Below are 17,500 nucleotides of genomic sequence, written 5' to 3' on the forward strand. Positions count from 1 at the left end.
AAAAAATTTGTTTTTATTATAATAATATAATATATTATAGTAATACAAATAAAATATAAATTGCCAAAAATATGATCTTTTATAGATCAAATATAAAATTTCGAACAAGCAAATCGAAATAATAATTGTAATAATAAATATATTATTGCATTAAATAAGAGATAAATAAATAAGCAAAAGCAAACAAATAACAAATTCGAACAAGCAAATCGAAATTATTAAATTTATTTAATATTATTATTATATTGTATATTAAATGCAATTAATTAATAAAACACTGTGTGTATATGGACCATAATATACACGCGTTGCGATATGTATTGTTCATCTCAGTTATGCGCATACATTGGATAATGCAACAACCTAAAATGTACAATGTTGTACCTGATTATTACAGGTTAATGTTTTATATAAATTTCAATATATATCGCTAAAAAAAAGTATTAATACCGTAAATGCCATTTAAAAAATACTTGATATATTATTGGTTATATGAAACTAAGACATTTCGCAGCATTCGTTTTAGGTATAAAAATCAATTTATTGAAGGAATTGATATATGCCAGTAAAATGGTGTATTTTTAATTTCTTTCAATAAAAACATATATGACAAAATTACCAAACCAATATATAAAACTCTAAGCGGTGGATCACTCGGCTCATGGGTCGATGAAGAACGCAGCAAACTGTGCGTCATCGTGTGAACTGCAGGACACATGAACATCGACATTTTGAACGCATATCGCAGTCCATGCTGTTATGTACTTTAATTAATTTTATAGTGCTGCTTGGACTACATATGGTTGAGGGTTGTAAGACTATGCTAATTAAGTTGTTTATATAAATTTTATAATGAAATTTTATAAGCATATGGTATATTATTGGATAATAATAATTTAATTATTATATTATTCATAATATTAACAAATATATGAAAAACATTATCTCACATTAGTAAATAATTTGAATGTGAAAAACGAAGAGAAATATTTTCTTTTTCAATCAAATAATACTGAGAAATGTCTAGCATAAAAAATTTATCTAGAATTGTCTCTTATTAAAGATTAGTAAATAGAAAGCCGTTGACAATATTATTATTCTTCGTTGATTCGTTAGACCAAACAAATGCCATACAAATATATAAAATATATAACGAATTTAATAAAATGTTTTATCATTATATATAAAGAATTAATTGCAAAAAAAGTTATACACAACCTCAACTCATATGGGACTACCCCCTGAATTTAAGCATATTAATTAGGGGAGGAAAAGAAACTAACCAGGATTTTCTTAGTAGCGGCGAGCGAAAAGAAATCAGTTCAGCACTAAGTCACTTTGTCTATATGGCAAATGTGAGATGCAGTGTATGGAGCGTCAATATTCTAGTATGAGAAATTAACGATTTAAGTCCTTCTTAAATGAGGCCATTTACCCATAGAGGGTGCCAGGCCCGTATAACGTTAATGATTACTAGATGATGTTTCCAAAGAGTCGTGTTGCTTGATAGTGCAGCACTAAGTGGGTGGTAAACTCCATCTAAAACTAAATATAACCATGAGACCGATAGTAAACAAGTACCGTGAGGGAAAGTTGAAAAGAACTCTGAATAGAGAGTTAAACAGTACGTGAAACTGCTTAGAGGTTAAGCCCGATGAACCTGAATATCCGTTATGGAAAATTCATCATTAAAATTGTAATATTTAAACAATATTATGATAATAGTGTGCATTTTTTCCATATAAGGACATTGTAATCTATTAGCATACAAAATTTATCATAAAATATAACTTATAGTTTATTCAAATTAATTTGCTTGCATTTTAACACAGAATAAATGTTATTAATTTGATAAAGTGCTGATAGATTTATATGAATACAGTGCGTTAATTTTTCGGAATTATATAATGGCATAATTATCATTGATTTTTGTGTTTATTATATGCACTTGTATGATTAACAATGCGAAAGATTCAGGATACCTTCGGGACCCGTCTTGAAACACGGACCAAGGAGTCTAACATATGTGCAAGTTATTGGGATATAAACCTAATAGCGTAATTAACTTGACTAATAATGGGATTAGTTTTTTAACTATTTATAGCTAATTAACACAATCCCGGGGCGTTCTATATAGTTATGTATAATGATATTTATATTATTTATGCCTCTAACTGGAACGTACCTTGAGCATATATGCTGTGACCCGAAAGATGGTGAACTATACTTGATCAGGTTGAAGTCAGGGGAAACCCTGATGGAAGACCGAAACAGTTCTGACGTGCAAATCGATTGTCAGAATTGAGTATAGGGGCGAAAGACCAATCGAACCATCTAGTAGCTGGTTCCTTCCGAAGTTTCCCTCAGGATAGCTGGTGCATTTTAATGTTATATAAAATAATCTTATCTGGTAAAGCGAATGATTAGAGGCCTTAGGGTCGAAACGATCTTAACCTATTCTCAAACTTTAAATGGGTAAGAACCTTAACTTTCTTGATATGAAGTTCAAGGTTATGATATAATGTGCCCAGTGGGCCACTTTTGGTAAGCAGAACTGGCGCTGTGGGATGAACCAAACGTAATGTTACGGTGCCCAAATTAACAACTCATGCAGATACCATGAAAGGCGTTGGTTGCTTAAAACAGCAGGACGGTGATCATGGAAGTCGAAATCCGCTAAGGAGTGTGTAACAACTCACCTGCCGAAGCAACTAGCCCTTAAAATGGATGGCGCTTAAGTTGTATACCTATACATTACCGCTAAAGTAGATGATTTATATTACTTGTGATATAAATTTTGAAACTTTAGTGAGTAGGAAGGTACAATGGTATGCGTAGAAGTGTTTGGCGTAAGCCTGCATGGAGCTGCCATTGGTACAGATCTTGGTGGTAGTAGCAAATAATCGAATGAGACCTTGGAGGACTGAAGTGGAGAAGGGTTTCGTGTGAACAGTGGTTGATCACGAGTTAGTCGGTCCTAAGTTCAAGGCGAAAGCCGAAAATTTTCAAGTAAAACACAAATGCCATACAAATATAATTATATTATATAAATCAAGCTAATTAATATACTTGAATAATTTTGAACGAAAGGGAATACGGTTCCAATTCCGTAACCTGTTGAGTATCCGTTTGTTATTAAATATGGGCCTCGTGCTCATCCTGGCAACAGGAACGACCATAAAGAAGCCGTCGAGAGATATCGGAAGAGTTTTCTTTTCTGTTTTATAGCCGTACTACCATGGAAGTCTTTCGCAGAGAGATATGGTAGATGGGCTAGAAGAGCATGACATATACTGTTGTGTCGATATTTTCTCCTCGGACCTTGAAAATTTATGGTGGGGACACGCAAACTTCTCAACAGGCCGTACCAATATCCGCAGCTGGTCTCCAAGGTGAAGAGTCTCTAGTCGATAGAATAATGTAGGTAAGGGAAGTCGGCAAATTAGATCCGTAACTTCGGGATAAGGATTGGCTCTGAAGATTGAGATAGTCGGGCTTGATTGGGAAACAATAACATGGTTTATGTGCTCGTTCTGGGTAAATAGAGTGTCTGGCATTTATGTTGGTCACTTGTTCCCCGGATAGTTTAGTTACGTAGCCAATTGTGGAACTTTCTTGCTAAAATTTTTAAGAATACTAATTGGGTTAAACCAATTAGTTCTTATTAATTATAACGATTATCAATTAACAATCAATTCAGAACTGGCACGGACTTGGGGAATCCGACTGTCTAATTAAAACAAAGCATTGTGATGGCCCTAGCGGGTGTTGACACAATGTGATTTCTGCCCAGTGCTCTGAATGTCAAAGTGAAGAAATTCAAGTAAGCGCGGGTCAACGGCGGGAGTAACTATGACTCTCTTAAGGTAGCCAAATGCCTCGTCATCTAATTAGTGACGCGCATGAATGGATTAACGAGATTCCTACTGTCCCTATCTACACACAGTCGGTGTTTGGTTGCTCGCGAGAACAGACGTGTTTTTCCGTACGCTCCGCGAGTAAAGTGCATTTAGGCAGTAAAACAACAGGTACATTGTTGAAAATAGTGCGAAAATTCGTGTTTCGTGCTTGCGAACACAGTGCGTGTGTTTTCCGTTTGAAATTCTGCGGAAATCGGGCGATATTCGCGTTTTTCTTTTTGGAAATTTTCCATTAAGACACGTGTGTCGCGAGAGAGGCGCTCTCTCGAGAGAGGCGTTTGCCTAATTTAGGCACATTTTGTCGCCCACAGCTGTGCGGTTTGTGTCTCCGCTGAACTTGGATCAGCTGATCAGCTGACCGAGCTTTTGAGAACCAGCTGATAGGAAGGGGTAAGTCTCGAATATCAAAGAGCTTACTTAGTAAGGCCGATAACCGGCAGATGGCGCCACCAAAAATGGTGGTCGACGAGTCCGGGAGCGAAAGTGCGAGCAGCCGTGGAAGCAGCTCGGGCAGAGGGCGCGCCAGAGGCAAGCGCAACAAAGCGCCGCTGAGGGAGGCCTCGAGGTGCAAAGTGTTGGCGCTGGATGCAACCGCCGCTGCCCCTGCCGACGCCTTTGCCGCTGCCCCCGCCGCTGCCCCCGCCGCTGACGCTGCCGCAGTCGCAGCCGCTGCCGCTGCCGCAGCCGCTGCCGCTGCCGCCGCCGCTGCCCCCGCCGCTGCCCCCGCCGCTGCCCCCGCCGACGCTGCCACAGTCGCAGCCGCTGCTGATGGAGGGACCTTCGTCGTGCCAGCCAGCATAGAGAAATCCTTCTCGGACAGGGAATGGAGGGGAAACGGAGCCGTTGCTGCCGAGATGGGCGACATCCGTGCGGATATCCTGAGGATGTCCCACGTAGCGAGCCCTACCGTGAGCATTAAGACGCAGTTGTTGGCAAACCGCTACGAGGAGGTCGTCGGAGCCCTGCTGATCCGCATCGGAGTGCTGGAGGATCGCTTGAAGAGGCAGACACCGGTCGCCTCGGCCGCCTCATATGCAGCCACCGCTGCTAGAGGCGCGCACCTAGTCGCCTCACCTGCTGCCCCTGTTGCCCCCCTTGCCCCCGTACCCGCACCGCGGAAGATTCGGGAGACATGGTCGGCTGTCGTTGCGTGCGACGACCCGGCCCTGTCAGGCAGGCAAATCGCTGAGAAGATCCGCAAGGAGGTAGCGCCCGCTCTGGGCGTACGAGTACACGAGGTGCGTGAGCTGAAGCGGGGCGGCGCGATCATTCGCACGCCTTCGCAGGCGGAGATGACGAAGGTCGTCGCCTCCGCAAAGTTCGCCGAGGTGGGCCTGAAGGTGTCGAGGAACACCGCTGCGAAGCCGCGTGTTACGGTCCAGGATGTGGACACCTCCGTGGGACCGGACGAGTTTATGATGGAGCTCAGGGAGAAGAACTTCGAAGAGATGAGCCTCAAGGAGTTCCAGAAGGCGGTTGTCCTGGCGACCAAGCCCTGGTCAGCTGCTGACGGTGCCACAATCAATGTGACGCTGGAGGTAGACGACCAGGCGCTGGCCGTTCTCGAGGGCGGGAGAGTATACATTAAGTGGTTTTCCTACCGCTGCCGCTCTCAGGTGCGAACCTACGCGTGCCACCGATGCCTTGGCTTTGACCACAAGGTCAATGAGTGTCGGTACGCCCGAGAGAAGCAGGTCTGCCGCCAGTGCGGACAGAACGACCACGTCGCGGCGAAGTGCAGAAATGCGGTGGACTGCCGCAACTGCCGTCACAAGGGTATGCCCTCGGGGCATTATATGCTTTCGGGTGGCTGCCCGATATACGGCGCGCTGCTAGCCAGGGTGCAAGCTAGACATTGATAATGTTTAGCTTCATCCAAGCGAATTGTGGTCGAGGCCGTTGCGCTGTCATCGAGCTTGCCAAGCAGATGAGAGATGCTGGCCACCTGTTCGCACTAGTCCAGGAGCCCTACGTGGACGCTGGCAAGCGACTCACTGGACTGCCTGGAGGAATGAGGATATTCGCCGATAGGAGGAAGAAAGCTGCCATCATCGTGGACGACCCATCTGCCATCTGCATGCCCATCGAGGCTTTGACGACGGACTACGGAGTGTGCGTGAGTGTCACAGGAAGATATGGCACAATCTTTCTGGCCTCCGTATACTGCCAGCATCTAGCTGCTCTGGAGCCCTACACTGACTACCTGGATACGGTTCTGCTATTAGCTAGCAGAACACCGACAATCCTCGGACTTGATGCTAACGCAGTCTCCCCTATGTGGTTCAGCAAATCCCCAGACAACTCTGGAGACCGCCTGAACCGCGAACGGGGACAGCTCATGAACGAGTGGATAATCGCAAGCGGTGCCAGTGTACTGAATACGGCCAGCCAGGTGTTCACGTTCGATAATCACCGCTCTAGAAGTGATATCGACGTGACCTTCGCCAACGAAGCGGCGCGAGTATGGGCAACCTACGATTGGAGAGTTGACTTCTGGGAGCTGAGTGACCACAACATTATCACTGTTGAGGTTACTCCAGATCCGAGCAGTACCGTTGAGAGCCTAGCTCCGGTACCGCAATGGAAGCTCTCCAATGCAAGTTGGCGAAGATTCAGTGTAGAGTTAAGGAGTGCAGCACAGAGTCTCGAGGAACTGGAGGAATCGCCGTTGGACGACCATGTGTCTGCCCTTCGCTCCATCGTACACGATGTGTGCGACAGGGTGATAGGGCGCAGGATACCTGCAGCGAGGGGAAACGTAATATGGTGGAATCCTGAGCTGAGTACCAAGCGCCAAGAGGTCCGGAGACTGAGGCGTAGGCTGCAGGCAGCTCGCCGGAGTGGCACCGACGATGCTGAGCAACTTGCCGCTGGACTGAGATTTGCCTCAGGCCAGTACAAGAAGCTTATCTTGACGACAAAGGAGCAAAACTGGCGGGACTTCGTGGGACGGCACAAGGATGATCCATGGGGGCACGTATACCGAATATGCCGAGGCCGGAAGAAGACAGCCGATCTCGGATGTCTCCGGTCGAACGGCGCGCTTTCCGTAACTTGGCACGACTGCGCAAGTGTGCTTCTCCGCAACTTTTTCCCTGTTGCGGAGTCGACGACACGAGAAGACATACCCCCTGGTGCCCCACCGATCCTCGAAGCCTTCGAGGTGGCAACCAGCGTCGCGAGGCTGAGAAGCCGGCGATCGCCGGGTATGGATGGCATCACGGGCGGTATTGTCAAGGAGGTATGGCGTGCCATCCCTCAGCACCTGACGAAGCTGTACTCTCGGTGCATCTCGGAAGGATACTTTCCGGCCGAGTGGAAGCACCCGAGAGTGATACCGCTGGTAAAGGGGCCAGATAAGGACAGGAGCGATCCTGCCTCTTATCGCGGCATATGCCTTTTGCCAGTGTTCGGAAAGGCGCTTGAGGGAATCATGGTGAATCGGCTGAAGGATGTGCTACCGGATGGCTGCAGATGGCAATTCGGATTCAGGCCTGGACGCTGCGTGGAGGATGCGTGGATGCACGCCAAAAACACCGTCGCCAACAGTCGCGAGAGGAGGGTCCTTGGAATCTTTGTCGATTTCAAGGGAGCCTTCGACAACGTGGAGTGGAGTGCGGTGCTGGATCGGCTTGTCGACGTAGGCTGTCGAGAAATCGACTTGTGGAAAAGCTATTTTTCCGGCCGTAGCGCAAGCATCATCAGCAGGTATGAAGCAGCCACAGTTGCGGTTACACGGGGCTGCCCGCAAGGGTCCGTCAGTGGTCCATTTATTTGGAATTTACTGATGGATGTGCTGCTTCAGCGCTTGGAGCCACATTGTGCTCTGAGCGCGTTTGCAGATGATCTTCTGCTTTTCGTCGACGGGAATTCCCGTGCCGATCTGGAGCGGAAGGGCGAGCAGTTGATGGACATCGTGGGAGCCTGGGGAGCTGAGGTTGGAGTGAGTGTGTCAACCAGCAAGACGGCAATAATGTTGCTGAAAGGACAGCTTTCACGCACGAGGAGACCGACGGTACGGTTTGCTGGAGCAAGCCTGCCTTACGTCACCAAATGCCGGTACCTTGGCATCTTAGTCGGCGAGCGGTTGAGTTTTCTCCCGCATATCTCTGCTCTCAGAGATCGGCTGGCTGGAGTTGCCGGAGGACTAGCGCGGGTGCTTCGAGTCGATTGGGGGCTCAGCTCCCGTGCTAAGAGGACGATTTACAGCGGACTCATGGTCCCCTGTGCACTCTTTGGTGCCTCGGTCTGGTACAAGGCGGCGAGTAGGGGCAAGTCCCTTAAACTCCTCACCTCGTGCCAGAGGTCCATCCTTTTAGGATGCCTACCGGTATGCCGCACAGTGTCCACGGTGGCACTGCAGGTGCTTGCTGGTGCTCCTCCAATGGATCTGGATGCTCACAGGATCGCCGTGAAGTTCAAGCTGAGGAAGGATGTCCCCCTGGATGAGAGCGACTGGCTCCACGGACAGGACCTGTCCGTGTTGGACTGGAAAGCTAAGATGGCGCTGCTAGACGAACGTCTGCTAAATGAGTGGCAACTCAGATGGGATCGCGCGGAACACGGCTCCGTGACTCGCGAGTTTTTCCCAGAGGCAGCGTTCGTCTACAAGAGGAAAGACTTTGTCTTTACCCTCAAAGCCGGATTCTTGCTGACAGGACACGGGTCGATGAACGCATTTCTGCAAAGGCAGGACCCTCAGCACCACGACCGCATGCTCATGTGGCGTGGCAAGAGAGGACTGGCGCCACATACTGTGTGAATGCCGCCTGTACAACGATTTGCGGGACCTGGATGCCCTTGGAGTCGTTCGAGACCAGGGAAGATGGATCGTCGCGGGAGTAGTCGAGACCCCAGAACGGATGCGTCTCCTAGGAGTTTTTGCCGATGCTGCCTTCTCGAGGCGAAGGATGGATGCGACGAGGGAGGAACCACAGGCGCCGGGACGTTAGTCCCACACCTCTTTTGCCGTGTGGTAGCGGCGAAGAATACTGCCACAGCCTGCCATAGCTTGTCGTAGGAGGCGACTAATATGGCAATGGTTGCCTCATCCGAGCTTGTCGGAGCTGAAGGGGTGAGGCTCACCGAGCCTGTAATTTCGGTACCACGGGTTGAGCAGCTCCAAGGCTGCTCATTGAGGTTGGCCCCCTTGTGGGAGTATCGTGGTGGCTGTGGTTGACACCTATATCGCGGGTAGAGTCCTCGGGCTCGACGTGGATGTTGCGTTATACAACTCGGGTGCTGTGACCCACAGAACAGTAGAGATTTTAGATAGATCTCGCCCCTACGCAAGGGGGAGTGCTTGCCCGACAAGTAAGTACTCGAATTGCTACTGGGGTGGATGCTATGTACATAGCTATAGCTTCTAGTCCGGGGCGTTGGTCTGGCGCTTAACCTAGACCCGTGCATTATATACTCACTTGTGGGTATATTAGAATGCCGTGGTTGTAATCCCTTCATTGTGGAACACGCCACGTAAAACAAGTTCGGAGGGATCCGAGACACACCTGTCCCTATCTACTATCTAGCGAAACCACAGCCAAGGGAACGGGCTTGGAATAATTAGCGGGGAAAGAAGACCCTTTTGAGCTTGACTCTAATCTGGCAGTGTAAGGAGACATAAGAGGTGTAGAATAAGTGGGAGATATTAGACTTCGGTTTGGTATCGCCAATGAAATACCACTACTCTTATTGTTTCCTTACTTACTTGATTAAATGGAACGTGTATCATTTCCTAGCCATTATACGGATATATTTATTATATCTTATGGTATTGGGTTTTGATGCAAGCTTCTTGATCAAAGTATCACGAGTTTGTTATATAATCGCAAACAAATTCTTTAATAAAACGGTGCATTTATGTATTTTTGATTTGAAAATTTGGTATAACTCCAATTACTCAGGTATGATCCAATTCAAGGACATTGCCAGGTAGGGAGTTTGACTGGGGCGGTACATCTCTCAAATAATAACGGAGGTGTCCCAAGGCCAGCTCAGTGCGGACAGAAACCACACATAGAGCAAAAGGGCAAATGCTGACTTGATCTCGGTGTTCAGTACACACAGGGACAGCAAAAGCTCGGCCTATCGATCCTTTTGGTTTAAAGAGTTTTTAACAAGAGGTGTCAGAAAAGTTACCATAGGGATAACTGGCTTGTGGCGGCCAAGCGTTCATAGCGACGTCGCTTTTTGATCCTTCGATGTCGGCTCTTCCTATCATTGTGAAGCAAAATTCACCAAGCGTTGGATTGTTCACCCATGCAAGGGAACGTGAGCTGGGTTTAGACCGTCGTGAGACAGGTTAGTTTTACCCTACTAATGACAAAACGTTGTTGCGACAGCATTCCTGCGTAGTACGAGAGGAACCGCAGGTACGGACCAATGGCACAATACTTGTTCGAGCGAACAGTGGTATGACGCTACGTCCGTTGGATTATGCCTGAACGCCTCTAAGGTCGTATCCGTGCTGGACTGCAATGATAAATAAGGGGCAATTTGCATTGTATGGCTTCTAAACCATTTAAAGTTTATAATTTACTTTATAAACGACAATGGATGTGATGCCAATGTAATTTGTAACATAGTAAATTGGGAGGATCTTTGATCACCTGATGCCGCGCTAGTTACATATAAAAGCATTATTTAATACAATGACAAAGCCTAGAATCAATTGTAAACGACTTTTGTAACAGGCAAGGTGTTGTAAGTGGTTGAGCAGCTGCCATACTGCGATCCACTGAAGCTTATCCTTTGCTTGATGATTCGATAATAAAGATGTTGCAAGCGGGCATAATCATTATGCTTGCTTGCAGCATCGCACGCCACTTTGTTTGTGGTGTGTAAGGTAGGGAAGAAGAAATATAAAAGACCTAAATTGGAAACATCAATATATAAGTAAATATTGAACAAACAAAATGTATCGTCATCTTATTAGTGACGCGATGATAAAGTGGCAAACATATTCCATGTATAAATATTCCTATGGTATTAAAATTCAAGTAAAGAGGACATATATAAAAGTTTGTATATATGGTTCATTCAATGGTAGCAGCGGTTGGTTGGTTGGTGTCTGCTCCTCTTATTGTTCAAAACTTATGTTATGGTAGCAAGTCTATATCGTCATATTATTAGTGACGCGAAAAAGTAGTGGCAAAACATATTCCATGTATAAATAAATATTCCTATGGTATTGAAATTCAAGTAAAGAGGCCATTCAAGTAAAGAGGACTTATATAAATATAAGTATATATAATGGTAGCAGCGCGGTTGGTTGGTTGGTGTGTCTGCTCCTCTTATTGTTCAAAACTTATGTTATGGTAGCAAGACTGTATCGTCATATTATTAGTGACGCGAAAAAGTAGTGGCAAAACATATTCCATGTATAAATATTCCTATGGTATTGAAATTCAACTAAAGAGGACATATAAAATTACTATCAATGGTAGCAGTGGTTGGTTGGTTGGTGGTTGGTTGGCGGCTGCTCCTATTATTGTTCAAGACTTATGTTATGGTAGCAAGTCTGTATCGTCATATTAATTATTAGTGACGCGAAAAAGTAGTGGAAATCATATTCCATGTATAAATAGATTCCTATGGTAATGAAATTTTCAAGTAAAGAGAGGACCATTCAAGTAAGAGGACATATAAAAAGTAAGTATATGTTCCTCCAATGGTAGCAGTGGTTGGTTGGTTGGCGGCTGATCCTCTTATTGTTCAAAACTTATTTTATCAATATGAGTTTGGCAATACAATAAAGAAGACCAATCTAATCCATATAAAACTAAATGTATTATATGGATATGCTTAGGAAACCCATATATTCATAAAAAAAAATTATGTATAGAAAATTATACATATATCTTTTATATAAATGAATCGTATGGATATCGCCTTATGGTAGGTATAATAACTTTTTAAGGCATAATAATGTATAATATAGAAAATATACATTGAAATATAAATGCATTTTTATAGATATGGCGGCATATAAGTGCCATATACACAAGAATAAATAATAGAATTTACCAATATATAATTAAAATGAGATATATAAACCTAGTGAGGGGCTGCACTAGTATATGAATCGTATGGATATGGCTTATAGGTATAATACCTATAAGGCATAATAATGTATAATATAATAAATATAAATTAAGATATGAATGAATTATATAAATATGGCATAGAAATGCCATATACATACATAAGAATAAATGGTAGAATTTACCCATATATCACTGAAACACGATATATAAACCTAATGATAGCTGGCACTAGTACTGTAAACATGCACGCAATAGTGCGTGGGGTAAAAAACTACTATAGGGAGGTGGTCGTTGGCGGGCCCCTCCTCGTATTGGTCAAAACTTATGTTATGCATATGAATTTGTCAATACTATATAGAACGCCAAGCATATCCATATAAACTATGGATATGCATAGAAATCCATACAAAAGTAAAAAAAAATTATGTATAGAAAAATATACATATATTTATATAAGTGAATCGTATGGATATGGCTTATAGGTATAATACCTATAAGGCATAATAATGTATAACAAGTAAATATACATTGAAATGTGAATGCATTGTATGGATATGGCATATAAATGCCATATATATAGAAATAAATTGTATATCAATGATATAACAATTATAAACCTAGTGAGGGGCGGCACTAGTGAATGAATCGTATGGATATGGCTTATAGGTATAATACCTATAAGGCATAATAATGTATAATATAATAAATATACATTAAGATATGAATGGATTGTATAAATATGGCATAGAAATGCCATATACATAAGAATAAATGGTAGAATTTACCCATATATCACTGAAACACGATATATAAACCTAGTGATAGCTGGCACTAGTACTGTAAACAGGCACGCAATAGTGCGTGGGGTAAAAAACTACTATAGGGAGGTGGTCGTTGGCGGGCCCCTCCTCGTATTGGTCAAAACTTATGTTATGCATATGAATTTGTCAATACTATATAGAACGCCAAGCATATCCATATAAACTATGGATATGCATAGAAATCCATACAAAAGTAAAAAAAAATTATGTATAGAAAAATATACATATATTTATATAAGTGAATCGTATGGATATGGCTTATAGGTATAATACCTATAAGGCATAATAATGTATAACAAGTAAATATACATTGAAATGTGAATGCATTGTATGGATATGGCATATAAATGCCATATATATAGAAATAAATTGTATATCAATGATATAACAATTATAAACCTAGTGAGGGGCGGCACTAGTGAATGAATCGTATGGATATGGCTTATAGGTATAATACCTATAAGGCATAATAATGTATAATATAATAAATATACATTAAGATATGAATGGATTGTATAAATATGGCATAGAAATGCCATATACATAAGAATAAATGGTAGAATTTACCCATATATCACTGAAACACGATATATAAACCTAGTGATAGCTGGCACTAGTACTGTAAACAGGCACGCAATAGTGCGTGGGGTAAAAAACTACTATAGGGAGGTGGTCGTTGGCGGGCCCCTCCTCGTATTGGTCAAAACTTATGTTATGCATATGAATTTGTCAATACTATATAGAACGCCAAGCATATCCATATAAACTATGGATATGCATAGAAAACCATACAAAAGTAAAAAAAAATTATGTATAGAAAAATATACATATATTTATATAAGTGAATCGTATGGATATGGCTTATAGGTATAATACCTATAAGGCATAATAATGTATAACAAGTAAATATACATTGAAATGTGAATGCATTGTATGGATATGGCATATAAATGCCATATATATAGAAATAAATTGTATATCAATGATATAACAATTATAAACCTAGTGAGGGGCGGCACTAGTGAATGAATCGTATGGATATGGCTTATAGGTATAATACCTATAAGGCATAATAATGTATAATATAATAAATATACATTAAGATATGAATGGATTGTATAAATATGGCATAGAAATGCCATATACATAAGAATAAATGGTAGAATTTACCCATATATCACTGAAACACGATATATAAACCTAGTGATAGCTGGCACTAGTACTGTAAACAGGCACGCAATAGTGCGTGGGGTAAAAAACTACTATAGGGAGGTGGTCGTTGGCGGGCCCCTCCTCGTATTGGTCAAAACTTATGTTATGCATATGAATTTGTCAATACTATATAGAACGCCAAGCATATCCATATAAACTATGGATATGCATAGAAACCATACAAAAGTAAAAAAAATTATGTATAGAAAAATATACATATATTTATATAAGTGAATCGTATGGATATGGCTTATAGGTATAATACCTATAAGGCATAATAATGTATAACAAGTAAATATACATTGAAATGTGAATGCATTGTATGGATATGGCATATAAAATGCCATATATATAGAAATAAATGTATATCAATGATATAACAATTATAAACCTAGTGAGGGGCGGCACTAGTGAATGAATCGTATGGATATGGCTTATAGGTATAATACCTATAAGGCATAATAATGTATAATATAATAAATATACATTAAGATATGAATGGATTGTATAAATATGGCATAGAAATGCCATATACATAAGAATAAATGGTAGAATTTACCCATATATCACTGAAACACGATATATAAACCTAGTGATAGCTGGCACTAGTACTGTAAACAGGCACGCAATAGTGCGTGGGGTAAAAAACTACTATAGGGAGGTGGTCGTTGGCGGGCCCCTCCTCGTATTGGTCAAAACTTATGTTATGCATATGAATTTGTCAATACTATATAGAACGCCAAGCATATCCATATAAACTATGGATATGCATAGAAATCCATACAAAAGTAAAAAAAAATTATGTATAGAAAAAATATACATATATTTATATAAGTGAATCGTATGGATATGGCTTATAGGTATAATACCTATAAGGCATAATAATGTATAACAAGTAAATATACATTGAAATGTGAATGCATTGTATGGATATGGCATATAAATGCCATATATATAGAAATAAATTGTATATCAATGATATAACAATTATAAACCTAGTGAGGGGCGGCACTAGTGAATGAATCGTATGGATATGGCTTATAGGTATAATACCTATAAGGCATAATAATGTATAATATAATAAATATACATTAAGATATGAATGGATTGTATAAATATGGCATAGAAATGCCATATACATAAGAATAAATGGTAGAATTTACCCATATATCACTGAAACACGATATATAAACCTAGTGATAGCTGGCACTAGTACTGTAAACAGGCACGCAATAGTGCGTGGGGTAAAAAACTACTATAGGGAGGTGGTCGTTGGCGGGCCCCTCCTCGTATTGGTCAAAACTTATGTTATGCATATGAATTTGTCAATACTATATAGAACGCCAAGCATATCCATATAAACTATGGATATGCATAGAAATCCATACAAAATAAAAAAAAATTATGTATAGAAAAATATACATATATTTATATAAGTGAATCGTATGGATATGGCTTATAGGTATAATACCTATAAGGCATAATAATGTATAACAAGTAAATATACATTGAAATGTGAATGCATTGTATGGATATGGCATATAAATGCCATATATATAGAAATAAATTGTATATCAATGATATAACAATTATAAACCTAGTGAGGGGCGGCACTAGTGAATGAATCGTATGGATATGGCTTATAGGTATAATACCTATAAGGCATAATAATGTATAATATAATAAATATACATTAAGATATGAATGGATTGTATAAATATGGCATAGAAATGCCATATACATAAGAATAAATGGTAGAATTTACCCATATATCACTGAAACATGATATATAAACCTAGTGATAGCTGGCACTAGTACTGTAAACAGGCACGCAGTAGTGCGTGGGGTAAAAAACTACTATAGGGAGGTGGTCGTTGGCGGGCCCCTCCTCGTATTGGTCAAAACTTATGTTATGCGTAAACATATGATTTTGTCAATACTATAAAGAAAACTTGTTTTGTACATACAAAACTAAATGAATTATATGGATATTGAAAAATAAATGGCATTATATCCATATAATGAAAATATACTTGTATTCTCTTATTATAAGAGAGAATACCGTATAGTTGGTTGGCAAAGACAATTGAAAATACCCGAATTGCAGATGATGGGTTCAAAAACTACTATAGGGTGGTGTAGCAAATAATATGAAGATGATATATCCATATAATGGATATACACTAGTATTCTCTTATTATAATAGAGAATACCATATAAATGGTTGGCAAAGACAATTGAAAATACCCGAATTGAAGTTGACGGGTTCAAAAACTATTATAGGGTGATGTAGCAAATAAAATAATGAAGATATATCCATATAATGGAATTATATGTGTATTCTCTTATTATATGAGAGAGTACCAAACGGTTGATTGGCAAAGACAATTGAAAATACCCGAATTAAAGATATTGGGTCCAAAAACTACTATAGGATGGTCAATGGGCCGGCCATCTACTATTGACGTGACAAAATACTGTCTGTCGGTAGAGAAGATATTAATCCGTCAAATTTGTTTCTTTATTCATTTATGAATATGAGACTTGGCTCCACGGTTAATATTTTAAGCCCAAAGATAATAATGTTGAAACAAAGGCCAAGGTTTCTATTATACATAGAATAACAAATTGTTTCCGAACTTTATCGTTAATCCAAATAAATAATTACAATTGAGGCAGGCTAATAATGATATATATTTTGTATTGATAATCTTGATATATATGTATATTGGTCTGCCATTATCACATACTGAGTTATGTGATAATTCCCTGCGGGGATAAATTAAAAGAGGTGTCCCTATATTAAAAGAAAATAATATATATATATATTATTTTTTCTAACGTACATATCATATATGCGCTCGGTTTTATATTATATATTACCAAAGAGTCTTATATGAATATATACAGATAAATTTTAAATTTATCATCAAAATACAAATGATTTAATTCAATATTTTATATTGGTTAAACAAAAATTGTACATGTGTGGATACAATAATGACGTATGTCGAACAAAAAAGATATTTTAGAATGAAATATGCAAATATAAGAAAATTATTACGTATTACGAAAAAAAATATTGTGTTTTTAACATCAATAATTAAAAAACTTGTTATTATTAGTGGCGGAACAAGTATATATTGTGAAAACAACAAACGTATACGAATGCTATATAAAAATGGCCGTATTCGATAGAAAACAATCTATAAAATTTATATTGCTAATTTCTATTCAAAAATATGAATGAAATATGAATAAAAACATTATTCTGGTTGATCCTGCCAGTAGTTATATGCTTGTCTCAAAGATTAAGCCATGCATGTCTAAGTACACACGAATTAAAAGTGAAACCGCAAAAGGCTCATTATATCAGTTATGGTTCCTTAGATCGTTAACAGTTACTTGGATAACTGTGGTAATTCTAGAGCTAATACATGCAATTAAAACATGAACCTTATGGGACATGTGCTTTTATTAGGCTAAAACCAAGCGATCGCAA

General features: G+C 40.4%; 2 non-coding genes and 1 pseudogene across 2 annotated transcripts in view; all 3 read left to right on the top strand.

The window, feature by feature from the left end:
* Window positions 1-634: 634 nt before the first annotated feature.
* LOC119562226 lies at window positions 635-813 on the top strand. The gene has a single exon (XR_005221771.1). It is a non-coding gene; the product is annotated as a 5.8S ribosomal RNA (ribosomal RNA).
* Window positions 814-1,214: 401 nt separating this feature from the next.
* On the top strand, window positions 1,215-10,686 carry LOC119562223 (annotated as a pseudogene).
* A 6,580-nt stretch (window positions 10,687-17,266) lies between these two features.
* Window positions 17,267-17,500, top strand: part of LOC119562229 — a 1,996-nt gene continuing 1,762 nt past the window's right edge. Inside the window, exon 1 of the ribosomal RNA XR_005221774.1 lies at window positions 17,267-17,500. This exon is cut by the window's right edge and continues 1,762 nt beyond it. This is a non-coding gene — a ribosomal RNA (small subunit ribosomal RNA).

This window comes from Drosophila subpulchrella, unplaced genomic scaffold, assembly GCF_014743375.2.
Source record: "Drosophila subpulchrella strain 33 F10 #4 breed RU33 unplaced genomic scaffold, RU_Dsub_v1.1 Primary Assembly Seq401, whole genome shotgun sequence".
In the NCBI taxonomy this organism is placed as follows: Eukaryota; Metazoa; Arthropoda; class Insecta; order Diptera; family Drosophilidae; genus Drosophila; species Drosophila subpulchrella.